The following is a 13,966-nucleotide window of genomic DNA, read 5'->3' on the forward strand; positions in this document are numbered from 1 at the left end:
ATAGGAATGTTGCCAATTTTAATGTTATTTGCATGACATAAAATTTTTATTTGAGTGTTGATTTTATTAATAAAATATTCAGTGCGGTTCCTCTTAGTTCATACACTGGCAGCAGACTTGATACACAGTTGAGTTTATTTCAGCACAGTCAGAAATAATAACCTTTCCTTGAGAGAAGTGTTTTATGATTTTCCTGCCCACTTACCTTATTTTTGCTCTTCATGCTAAACCATGAAACTTCTAATATGCTGAAGAACAAAATTTTGTTTCCAAGCACAAAAATCCCAATTGCCACATTTAAATAAAAGCTCTCACGACTGTTGTGAGAATCCCAGGAAAAAGGCGCTGTCCTGCATAGTCTGAGGCATGGCAGCTTGCTATAAGTTACAAGTGAGCCAGATCCTCATCTGGTGTAAACTGCTATGGCTCCACTGGTAGGGAGAGGACAACTTACACCAGCTGAGGATGTGGGGTTTGACTGTTATATGGTAAGGGCAGTGCCTATTTGACATGCAAGTATGAGCTATCAGATTTGTCCTAAGGGAGGTTCATGCACTTCCTTTGTTTTCCCCTGCCAGATTCCTTTGACATTCTAATTTGGGTCCCTGAGATAATTTATAACATAAATAGTGCTGAAGATAAGGGGGCCTTGCATCTATTTTATATGTATAGCTCTTTCTTGGAGATAATTTAATTTCTAAAGCAGTAATAATAACATCTCCAATAATGACGCTTTCAGGGAATATAGGCCATGATAAACTGTCACCAAATGAGAATGACATTAGATCATCCTTCCAGATTATGCAGTGTTCATTTAAGACTGGAGGAAGCTGAGATGTGTGCAAATGAAACTGTTTTCTGCATTATTCAATTTATGTATCAAAAGGAACATCTCCAAATATATATTCAGAGGAAAACTTGCTTTTCCAAAATCTAAATTGTTGTCCCCAGAAGTGGTCATAAAAATTATAAAATTTTCTTCATGTTTATGCTTATATTCTATATATATATCTTTACACTGAAGTGGTGCTTGGAAGCTCTTGCAGAAAGAAGCTCTCTGATGTAATATAGATACAAAGGCACAAAGTAAAACAAACTCTCTTATGAAGAGCTTACTGCTTAAATTGCTGGGGAAGAAAAAGAAACCTTCACTATGGTTACACAGTATAGACAGATTAAATGACTTGCTCTAGGTCATTCCTGAATAACATTTCAGTGCCTTAAGCATGAGGCCATTCTTTTGTTCCATTTTGGTTCAGGTATTTTTAAAATGAAGGTGTATCTTTCTTCTTTTTCTACTTTTTTCTTCTTTGAAGCAAACTAGACAAAACCAGAAAAGCAGAATATTTTACGAAGCACCTGTGTTAGGTGTTCCAAAATGAGTTAGGCTTGACAGGACTCAATTTGCAAAAAAAGGTGTTAAAGTTGTTTTCAAGCCTTTTGGAGAATAATAACCCCTTTGTCTAGTTGTTACACAAATCCAGAGGTAGATAAATGCTAACAGCTAACAACAAAACAATCTGACTTCCTTGGAATTGCACTTTATAAATACTTCGAAATGCTTCAACACATCAGGTTTGAGTATCTGACTCTGGGCTGGCACCTGTATCTTTTCAGAGGCTAGAAACAAAATATTCTTTAATTTAAGTTCTCTGAAATGCTTAGTGCGGAGACACTCTCAGAGCATCTAAGATGCAGACTCAGAAAAAGCAGTGGTGGCCAATCCTTTCATTTCCACAGTGAAAAGAAGTACCAGCTTTTTCACTTCAGGTTTGGTGCCAATCTCAGAATGTTTGTGCAGCTCCCTCTTGACCACAGCATTGCAGGTAAATGACTGGTCTTTTCTTTTAAGGAAGTGCCCCAATTTCCTCCTAAGAAACCTTCATTTTGGTGGCTATGCTACTCTGGTAGTGGGAGAATACAGGTTTGAACTGTTCTGTCTAAAGAAGGGGTAGAAACTGGGGTGTCTTGGTAGGTGGTGGTGTCCCAGTCTCTAAAATACTATGTTGCACAGTGTTAGTGTACTGTATTTAGAAATGAAAAGTGTTTTAACTCAAATGAAATAAAAAAGTCTTACTACATCATTTGGAGTAACTTTCTGCATTTTTGGATCCCAAGTGGATGGATGTGTCTAAGCTCACAGCAGAGAGGAATCTTGTATCCTTAGCTAGGGCTAAATGGCAGCATGAATATTTTGTGTGGCCCCTTTTTAAATCTGCACCTTTTGAGATTGCCTTTCTTTTTTTTTTTTTTAGAGTTTGATTGCTGTACAGGGAGATTAATTGTGTAAAACAGAGTGTCCTAAATTCCATTTTGGGAGCTGGAATCTCAGAAAAAAAAAAGCAATGCAGGTTTTTACTGAATTACATCCCATGGTTCCGTACCGCTGACTTCTTAAAGATGGGTCAGGTTTCTTGCAAGGGGACCTTTGGTGTTGAGCTGATTCATTTTATGCTTCATTCAAATGCACAAATATTTTCTCTTTTTGCCAAACAGGTGTGCAGTCTATAAACCGCTGGGGGAACAGCTGGTAAAACAGACGGGTCAAGTGCAGATATTGTGGTAGGTTTCCTTTAAGGAAAATGGCCAGTCAGCACTGCTTGTACTTGCTTGTCTCTCCAGGAATGTGCTGGTAAGCTCCAGCAAGGTCTGCAGCGAGTAAGTGCACAGCTACACATCACCCCACACTAAAGGGTCTCCTGCCAAATTGCAGAGGAGACAGGCAGCCTTTTGTGTCCCTACCCAAAACCAGGCAAGGCACTTTCTCACTCACTATAGCAACTGTCACTGCAAGAGTGATGACAGTGGGAACTAAACCGCCACAAGTGAAACTGAATCAGCTCCTCTGGAAGGAGGGCAGCATTCCTAGCATACTTCCAAGGCCTCAGGCCAGCAAGGAAAAAGATCCTTTATCTCAATCTTTCTCCCTTTGGCTACAGAACTAGCTGCACTGGTAAGCTAAGTCCTCTCCTTGTCCACACCTCATCTTGACAGCTTGATGCTCTCTACCCCATTTTCTTCCTCTCCACTAACCATTTTAGGAAATCTTACTCTAGTTTGATACAATTCCGGAAAAAAAAATCCACAAAATAATTACTTTTAAATCCATGAAAATCCATGTCTATCTTGGTGCAGAGACCATACAGAAAGTTGTCTTCTCACCAGTACTCCCAGAAACAGACCTTTGAATGTTTGAAGGATGTTCTCCTTTTTGGATACAATTTTGTTGATTGTGTGGCAGTAGTGGAAACGTTGAACTAAGGAGAGCATGTGCCTGCCTTCCACCCTTCCTTCTGTTCTTCCTCCCTCCCTTCCTCCAGCCCTGCTCCAAGCTCTAAGGTCCAGATCACTGAAAATTCTTACATAACCAAAGATGATTTGAAAATGTCATTCAGTGCCTGCTTCTTCTTCAGATACATGTCTAAAATGTACTAAGTGCAATGGCAGTTACTTTAATAAAAAGCTTTAAAAAACATGCAACTGCTGAGAGACAAACCTTGTGGAGAAATAACTTGGTCTATCAGGTTTCCAAAATTAGTTAGTCCTTGGGTCTCATTTTGGCACACAATATTATCTCTGTGCAATACCCTGACAGTACAAGGACATCTGAAGGGAGAACCTCAACTAGGTTGAAACCCATATGAAAATATCATTGCTGTCTTCCTATGCTCAGAAACCTGGTGCAGGCAAGGCTCAGGTCCAGTATGAGGCCCACAGCACTGAGTGAAGAAGAAAACCTTTTGTTTCCCTCATCTTTAGTTGATGGGGGGGAAAGAGCCAGTTATGCCTAATTTATATCTCTTGTTCCTTACAATTAGCAGCAGCCAACAGATTCAGCTAGACTGATAAGCAAGTAGAAGGGTTGATGTGTCTTTCTAAGCAAAGGGTATAAAGACCTAGAGGTCTGAAGACTCTGAAGCCACATTTAGAACACGGTGGGCAGCTGTGAGAGGGATAACTGGGGTGGGCATGGAGAATGGCTTTTGAATTTTGAATTTTGAATTACACATACACTAGGGCTTCAAGGAGGTACTGATAGGATAGGTGTCAAACAGAGTCCTTGTGAACTATTTTGAGGTTTCTTAACTACATAAATAAACTTGAGCTCCCCATACTTTTTTGTTTCTATTCTTTCTTTTCAGTCTAGTTTCTATTCTTTCTTTTCAGTCTAGTTCTTTCCAGTATACTCGTGTGCTTCTATGCAGGGAATAACCACTTAGGAAAAGAAAGGGCTTTTTTTATTTTATTATTATTTATTTCCCATAATGGGGTATGAGCATTCTTGAGATGGGATTGTGAAAGTAAACACAGTGCTAACTGCTGCCAGTACCAGCTAGCAAAAGGGTTACACCTCTTGGGTTTAGTTTTGCGTAGACAAGAAAAAGAGATGGCAGCTGGTACATGAAATGCCTGTGATGTGGAAGCTGGTCGTTCCATTTCTATGGGTGTATGCCCTTTCTGCTGTGTCTCTTTCTAAAGCATAAGTAATAAAATCTCCTGTACGCGTCCTTAGATAGTAGCAGTATGCATATATATAGGATCCAAACAATAACCAGAGCAAAGACTAAGTCGCAATCCTGGTTTGAAACTCTATTCTTACTTCTTTTCACATTACTTCATTTTTTGCCTTTATCTTTCACCTATGACAAACTTTACCGAACATAATTGTCCTTGACTGATTAGCGCTATATAAAACCACCTCCTGTCTATCTCTCTGTCATTAAATTCATCACAATATCAGATAACTGAATGTAGAAAACTGAGATACTCTATGCTTTCCACGGAAAGATTCTCCACTGCACACTCCTTGAAATGCTTGCCAGTGCTGGTGTTGGTAGAATAAGCTGTGAATTATGTTTGGCTGAGAGATAATAGGAGATTTAATTAGGTTAGAATGATTCTGGAAATAACCTTATTTGTGTGGCAAAGAAGGTAAAGAGACACTCAAAAGAACACAAGTATAAATTACCAGATTAGCAATAGCTTTTGAATCACTGATAATTACCTCTGCACGTTTTCAACCCTTTAAGTTATCAAGCTGGAGTTAAAATTAAAATATTTTTGCAAAGGTTTAATTTAACTTCAGCTTTTGACCTTAATGTTTGGGCAGTTGGTCCTTAGAGCCTTTCCTTTTGGTTCAGGATATGATGCAGAGTAATAAGCCTGTAAGCAAGGTAAACTGCCTTACAAACTTGCTATTCATTAGTTATTCTGTGGTAAATTACTTCCTAAATATTCTTCCTTACAGTCAGTGCAAAGAAGTCTATGTTTTGATGAAAATACCATAAGGTGCATTGTATTTCCTTAGAGTAAGACTACAAATGGACAGCTAATAATAATAAAAAAAAAGCATCTTGTAAATCCACCCTTGTGGTCTTCTATTTGTTTGTGGATCCAATGCTTTCTATTGACTTCCCAGGGTTTTAAGGGCCTCATCTTATTGTGTATGAAACAAAGAAAATTAATTCAACTGTTTTTGAGTAAATGACCAGAAATTTTTCCTGCAGATGGAAAGCTTGGGTCTATCTTACCTGAAAGTTATCAGTTCTTTCAGTGCCATCTTGTCAGAACTGTGGTTATCATTCTATGCCCTCCCATCTCAACACAAGAACTACATCCCTCAAATTACACAGAAATGTTACATGAGTGGAACACGCTGTATAAAAACTCTTCAGCTCTTGAGCTTGCTTTTTCCTTTAGTATAAAATAACCTGAATTTGATGATTTTCCTAGACAGAAGTTTAAAGGTTGAAGGAGAAACAATAAGAAATATTTGTATTTTCAGTCAGTGGAATTCTTTGGAGATAATTACCCGACAATGCTAGACTTGTAAATAGGGGTTTTTAAGTTATTACTATTTTAAATCAATAATGAAGTACTATTAATGTTAATAGATTTTCCCAACACTAAAATATTAGCTTTGGAAAAGATGGTCATGCTGCTTTAACATTTCTTAGACATTTTTTCCTGCTCAGGAGAATCTAAATAAAAAAAGTATTCTATATTTAATAAGTTTTTATTATGCTGACTAGCTCCAATTAGACTTAAAATCTGTTTTTGCTTCTTTTACATTTCCAACTCAAAACTCCTAGCAATTTTTCAGTTCACAAAATTTTTTACTTTCTGTTTCAGTTTGAACTAAATATTGGGTGTAAATTACAACTTTCTCCTCTGTTTTACTCCAAAAGAGTTCTAATTAAATTTATATATATATATATGTGTTTATTTTATACTGGAACAAAAGAGCAACGAACTAGCAGCCTTCCCTAGAAGAATATCTGTTCCTCAGTTGCCTGACCCTTGTGTCTGAGAGAAGAGTGCACCACTAGCAAGTTCCTTAGCATGAAGCAGGAGCTGAGTAGGGAGGCAGTGAAGAAAATGACCACCCACCTAGAGGCAGATGATAGTGCATAAATTCAAAGAACCATAAAAACAAAATTATTTTTTTTTATACTCAGAAAGTCTTCTAGTCTCTTGGTGATCTTGATTTTTATCTCAGTAACACCAAGGAATGAATTAACTGAAATTAATCCATCTCTTATGCAGTAATGTGGATCCAAATTTGTGCCACAATATGTTCATTACTCTTAATGAGTTACAGCAATTAATGAGTTACATCAATTCATTAGGTTGCTGTTAAAACAATAGTATAAGTCACAATTCCTTTAGCTTTTTGTGTTGCCATTAAAAATAGTTTATCTTGTAGGAGGCAATGGTCATAAATTAGATACATAATGATATAATAATGTTAACATTTAACTGTTACCAACTTTAGAAAAAAAAGAAGTGATTAATAACTTTTCCTAAAGAGTCCAACAACACTCTACATTTGGTTAGGAAAGGAAAGGCAAACGTAACTTAAAATGTAGGTGTTCAAAAAATTGTGAGGAAAAGTTGGTGGAAAGATTTCTAATGGCTTTTCTGATATTTGGATCAGGGACTAAACGAACTCTCAAGTTTTCCCAGTATCTTATAGATTGCCTCTTCTTGTCCTTTGTAGTGCTGAAGGCATTTCCATGACATGACATGTGATGACACAGTGCTGTTTGTGGCTGTTCTGCTTTCATGAACCAGTTAAAAGATGGCAAAGCAAAAGTTACTGGAATCTTTCTTTCACACAGGTTTTGTCCGATGGACATTTTCAATGTCACAGAGGTTTCTGCTTACATCAGAGTTAAAATCTGTGTCTGCAGGCTGGTGTGCATGGCATAGCACAAAGCACAGAAGTCAGCAGAGCAGTAGTTGTTCAGCACTGCTCTTTGCGAAGTGTTTGTGGGGCTTTCCTGGCAGTTTTCATGGGAACACTCAAAGCCTCGTACAGCTGCTTCACACAGTCAGTGCTGGCGTTAAAATCTAGGGAAAGGAGAGAAAGGGATTTTACTCTTTGCTGCTGTTCTGAGAACATAATATATTGGCAACACACTGCATTTTGATTATATTTCATCACAGGTTGCTTGATAGTATGTCATTAGGCATTTATTTCCTTAGTGTGAAAGTGCATTGGAAAAAACAGAATCCCAGAATGGGCTTGCTTTGTGTTAGGTATAATGTAAACAAAGTAAGACTGTTCTTCCCCCAGCAAGCTTGCAGCCTAGAAGATAAAAGAAGAAGAAAAAGAAGATTGTCTAAGGCCTCTCAAGGCTGGTAAGTGGCAGAACTGTTCCCTTAATGCTGCCATGTGTTACTGAATTTGCTTCCTCACCTTCAGTTCATATTTAAAAAGAAAATTCACACCTTGAAAATTTCTCAAAAGGATGAAAGCACTGCTGTGCTATTTATCTTGCAGAAAGGAAAATAAAGGTGAAGTAATTCATATCACCCTGCCAAAATATCTGATACTGGGCTATAGGCTGCAAAATCATACAGAAAGTTGTTATATGAAAGTATTATACATTTATAGTATAAATCAGTGATTCAGCTTACAATTGGTTCATCTGTAAAGGTAAACCAAAAAGACGTTTCAATGTTGGGCAAGCTGTGAATAATTTCAAAGCACTGTCAATACAAAAGCTTGGAAAATGATACGTAGAATGTGAACTAAATATAAAAAAAGGTAAGATGATAGAAAGCAGAGTTGAAAGGAATTATAAGGGGTCATCTACCAGATGTCTCTGCTGAAATCAGAAGGAATGGTAGCTATATCACACTTTGCCCAATATGTTCTCTAGACTTCCAATAATTTATGTTTTGTGGGCTCCCTAGACCATCTAATGCTTAATTAGCCGTACCATTAGAAAATATTTTTCCTTGTATCCAGTTTAACTCCCTTGCTGGCAATTTAAGTTCATTACTTCTCTCTATACCTACTTGGACATAGAAAAGACTATTCCCTTCCTCTCTGTAAGAGCTTTCTATGTAACTGAAGAATATTAGGAGAAAAAATGACCACATATCCTTTTTTTGTTCGTTTGTTTTTGTAATGGACACCCTTTATTTCATTAATTTTTCTCATGAAAAGAAGGTTGTGTCATTCAACCAAATCTAAGCATTAAGCCTGCCGATTAACTCCTTAACTGAAGGAATGAATGTGGAATCAAAGTATTTTTTTTAAAGAAATACAAAATTAAAAAAACCCAACCACTAACTAAGCAAACAAACAGAACCTCCACCACCATGGCAACAAAATATTCTCTGCATAGAAGTGGTGGAATTACGTGCTTGAAGTAAACACCCTGGATGTAGTTTCCTATTTGAGATTTTACAACTTAAAATGTGAAATTGTCTTCAGCTTCTGTTTTGCCATCTATAAAACAGGTAAACAATATACAATCAAGAACAATATAGAAAGTTTCATTAAGGCAATAGTGCAATTAATTTAATTCAGCAGAGTATTTCTAAAAGCTCAGTGTGTTCTGCATGTAGGGCTCCAGGAAAGCATACTTGAACAACGTCCTCTTGTAAGGATCCACACTTTCAAGGTGAAGGTATTAATGGCGATCTTTGAAAATGTTCATCCAAATCCAGAAGTCCACAGTTAGAGGACTGAAGCTGCTGGTGAGTTGTAATGTGGCTTCAGAGCACGTGCTGAAACTGGAACAAGAAATGTACTCCTTGTGAGCTTGGGACAAAGGCAAAGAGAAGTATTAAATTCCTTGATAAAAGATAAGTATTGAGCTAGATAATTGCCTGATGGAATTTCTCAAAAATGGAAATTCCCTCAAATTCTACATTAAAAATAGTGGTTGAAGACTGAAGAACATGGCCAGAGACAGGCAAAGAGCTACGGACTGAAGATCTGTTGTGAATGCTCAGTCCTCTATGAGGACTTTTGATTGTTTACATTTGAGCCATCTTTGCTGAATTCTGCTTCATTTCCCCAAGCCACCGTTGTTCATACTAGCATAAAAGCACAATAGCTGAAACCCCAATGTATTCTTGATTTTTCTGCAAATTTTGTATGGAATGAACCCTAGTGCCACTAAAATGGAAAAAGATAGATTGTAATGTATTTCCATAAAGCTGTGCTTACAGACTGCAGGTAGGACATACAACTTTTCAGTAGCTACAGATTTTTTTATCCTGTGTGTTTACTGCAGGCTAAGGATAGGATATACCTGGATATATCCAGAGAATCTATTGACTCAGCAGATGACATAACAGGTGATCTAAACATAACTTAGTATATTTACTTGTTCAAGATGCTGATAGCAACAGTTTGAAAATAAGTCAAAGTCTTCACTAAAAGACTTAGTTTTCCCACTTGAACAGGAAAATAATTTGGTATAGATTCCAAAAGATAATAGTAATTGACAGAAAGACTTAATGTACTCTTTAGAGAAGGGATTTCTCATTTAATTCTAACGGGCTGTCAGTAGCATGAGCATGGAAGTAGAGCAAATTATTTTAAAAGAATCTTACATAGGATCTAAGAAAAATAATCAAATCCTTTGAAAGTTCTCTTAGTTAAAAATATGAAGATACACAAAACAACATGGTGATGGTGGCAGGAAATATTAAACCCTACCATGATAGTATCTAAATAGATCAACATATAATTAGTAAATTAACAAACGTATTTCAAGATTCAGCCAGAGCTAAAATAATACATTTTAGTATGAAAAACTTAGTAGTTTTGTGTACTCTCAGTAGTCTATTAGCTTTTTTTTCAATTGAGAGTGCTCCAGAGAAAATGATATCTTTTTCTCTGCAGCACCTGATGCCTGAAAGCATGAAGATACTCAAATGCTTTTGATAACATTTTAGTGCTGCATTGCTGTAAGGGCCATAATCCAGCATTGCTTGGCTACTTCCCAGAAAGCCATGAAATTGCATCAGGTTTGTGTTAGAAAGGAAACTACAGTCAAATGGTTTGAATTAGTAACTGTGTCATCAATTTGCTCCATCATCAGTGACAATGAATAATGCCAACACTCTGCCTCTGCCTGCCTGTGGTACTTGATTTTCACAGCTAAAGGTGGTGGGAGCCCTGCTGGTTCTGCCAGCCCCAGCTTGAGCACCACTAGTGTGGGTGGCTGGCTGGAGTGGAAATTTGGTTTTAGACAGGGTCACTCAAAATGCAATGGAGTTATGCTATGGATTTCACAGTTCTATAGCAACCATCACCAGTTTCTCTGGATGTCTCAAAATATGTCTTTTGGGGATGTAAAAAGTTTTGGAGGAGAATTCCTCAGGATGAGGAGAGTCAGTTTCTCATGGCAGCCCTGGGATTCCTGGGAGAATGTGCTTGCCCTGCAGTCATAAGCTCTGGACAAGTTTTGTTGAGTGAAGTATTTGGGATCATGGATGTTAGTGTGACTCTTTAAAAATAGGAAGCTTTTAAAAAGGGGGGGAAAAAACCAACTCCAAAAAACCAAAACCCTAACATTTATTTGGACGCTACTGGTGCCACAGCGATACATATTTAGAGAAAGAAAAAAATTGTGCTTTATTTTTTTAATCAGAATATTAACTATTACAATATAAGAAATTATAAGCTTGAAACAGCTCTACTAATATGCTATCAAATAGTGATAATACTGTGACTGACTTTATTTCAGATAGGAAGTGAGAAGCACATTGAAAAATCTTTGTTGGATCCAGAAACAAGTTTACTTTTTCTTTTGATTTTCCTAGCAATAAAACAATCTTGGACTTAATTTTTAGCTTAAAAACCATAAAGAAAAGGGGGGAAAAAAAAAAGAACACAGACACACAAAACCCAAACCCATAAAAAACCCAGTTAAAGCTGAAAGGCCTTTATGAATGACATCAAGACTTAGAATTTCAGTTCCAGTTCTGGAGGTCTGTCATACTCTGCCCTCAGCTCTAGCTTTCTCTGGCAGCCTCAGTACTCCATTGATGGGTGGGTGGTGGGTCAGCCACAGCTCCCAACACCACACAGCCCAGAAATCTGCTTGCTGGATCAGCCCAGCCATATGCAACTCTCCTGATTCTTCTGCTGTTCTCCCAGAGCTGATATGGGGCAAGCATCAGCAGGGATGCAAAAAGCAGTTGTCAGCTGAGATTGGCATAACAAGGCTCCTTCTGGCTTGGCAAAGCACAGGCTAATTTTTGGCTTTCCAGGCAGAATTGCTGACTGCAGATCACGAAGGTCCCAGGCTAGAACTTGGGTGTGTTAATGAGCAGAATACAAACATAGTAAATCCAGCCAAGGAAAGGGGACACTGCTAATTGCTTAAATTCACTATTTGTGTGGCTACCAACCCCCTGATATAAGCATAGCGGATGCAATACAGACTTACTCTGCTTTAACATCAGTTCTTCCATTGATTATTTTCTTTTCCACATCCCTTTATTTTCTTTCCTCTTTTACATGTGGTTTAATGTCTGTTTTCTGCTTCCTGCCAACAAAGTGATATCAAGCACTGTAAAAAAACTGTATCTTGTGTATTATCAGCTAGCTTTGAGGTGTTGTTTGTTTTGGTTTTTTTTTTTTTTTTTTTCCCTGTACCAATGATGTGTGTACCAAACACACATAATGTACTTTGGAAGCTCTGCAATTTAGCTTTATTTTGCATTCTGGTCAGCTGCACAGTATATGTTAGACACCCAGGCTTAATTTGACTGGTTACAGACTTTTGTATATCCTAATTTGCAATAGGTTTTGTGCATGAGTCAACCCCTACTGAACTCCATTAGATAACACTGAACCTTGGTGATTACCAGGGAACAGCTGGCTCTGTTTCTGTAGGTCACAATGTGACATACATGACCCAATTTAAATGCCTCTGTGCAAACGCAGGTAGCATGGGGAATAAACAGGAGAAGTTAGAGATGTGAGCATGCCTGCAGGGCTATGATCTGTTTGGCATCAGAGAGACATGGTAGGATAACTTTTATGGCTGCAGTGCTGGAATGCATGGATACAAGCTCTTTAGGAAGGACAGGCAGGGGAAAAAAGGAGGGAGTGTCACCCTTTATGTCAGCAACCAGCTGGAGCGTATGGAGCTCTGTCTGGGGATGGATAAGGAGACAGCTGAGAGCCTATGGGTCAGAATCAAAGGGAGGGCAGGGACAGGGACAGGTGACATTATAGTGGGGGCCTGCTACCAGCCACCCAACCAGGAAGATGGATGAAGGCCTTTATAGGCAGATAGAAGCACCCTCATGTTCACAAGCTCTGGTCCTCATGGGCAACTTCAACCACCCCAATGTCTCTTGGAGGGACAACACAGTAGGGTATAGGTAATCCAGAAGGTTTTTTGAATACATTGACGATGACATACTTCTCCAAGTGATAGAGAGGCCAACAAGGAGAGGTGCTATGCTGGACCTTGTTCTCACCAACAAGGAGGGGCTGGTGGGAAATGTGAAACTCAAGGGCAGCCTTGGTTGCAGTGACCATGAAATGGTGGAGTTCATCTTTAGGGCAGCGAGAAGGTCACACAGCAAGCTCACTACCCTGTCCTTCAGGAGAGCAGGCTTTGGCCTCTTCAGGGATCTGCTTGGTAGAGTACCATGGGATAGAGTCCTGGAGGAAAGAAGGGCCCAGGAAAGCTGGTTAACATTCAAGGTTCACCTCCTCCAAGCTCAGCAACAATGCATTCCAACAAAGTTGGCAAAAAAGCCAGGATGCCTGCATGGATGAACAAAGAGTTCCTGGACAAACTCAAACACAAAAAGGAAGCCTATAGAGAGTGGAAGCAAGGACAGGTAGCCTGGGAGGAATGCATAGACATTATCTGAGCAGCCAGGGACCACGTTAGAAAAGCTGAAGCCCTGATAGAATTTAATCTGGCCAGGGACATCAAAAGCAACAAGAAAAGCTTCTATAGGTACGTCGGTGACTAAAGGAAAATGTGGGCCCTCTCTGGAAGGAAACAGGAGACCTGATTATTCAGGATATGGAGAAGGCTGAGGTACTCAATGACTTTTTCATCTTGGTCTTCACTGGCAAGTGCTCCAGCCACACTGCCCAAGTTGCAGAAGGTGAAGGCAGAGACTGGGAGAATGAAGAAGTTCTGGAGAAGGTCAGGTTCGGGACTATATACTGCACTATCTAGACTGCTTGATAAGGTAAGGTGAGTGCAATCATGCATGCTTCCTGACACTGCACAGGCAAGTGGAATATTCATGTTCAAAGAGAGAAGAATGGTGCCATTACAACAAAATATGAATTGTGTCTTTGGGAGCAGTGATTCTGAAAAGGCTTTACAAATCACTTGGATAGCCAAATCAATATGAGCATCCAATGGAATAATATACCTAAGAAAGTCTCTTTAGTCCTTGCCTTGAGAAATTATTCAAGGCTTGGAAAAATATCTGTCAGCAAGAGATTTAAAACGTTTAGTCTATTTACTTTATAGAATAGTAAGCTAAAAAACAAAATGGCGGTTGCAAATAATCAATAATCATGTATTCATAAGGAAAAGAAATACTGAAGACTCTGTACTCATACAGAAATAGACATAAAAAGACCAAAAAACACTGGAAATAATCTTTTCAGCAGAAGGAGAGCAATTGGGGTAAATTCCCCAGGGGATTATCCATCTCTTTAAGACTTTCT

The 13,966-nt window shown here is 38.5% G+C and overlaps 1 long non-coding RNA gene across 1 annotated transcript in view; it reads right to left on the bottom strand.

The window, feature by feature from the left end:
• Positions 1-13,966, bottom strand: part of LOC308065050 — a 132,310-nt gene that overhangs the window by 76,114 nt on the left and 42,230 nt on the right. Inside the window, exon 1 of the long non-coding RNA XR_013928635.1 lies at positions 1-13,966. This exon is cut by the window's left edge and continues 69,206 nt beyond it; it is cut by the window's right edge and continues 42,230 nt beyond it. This is a non-coding gene — a long non-coding RNA (uncharacterized lncRNA).

This window comes from Falco punctatus (assembly GCF_963210335.1).
Source record: "Falco punctatus genome assembly, chromosome: 5".
Lineage (NCBI taxonomy): Eukaryota > Metazoa > Chordata > Aves > Falconiformes > Falconidae > Falco > Falco punctatus.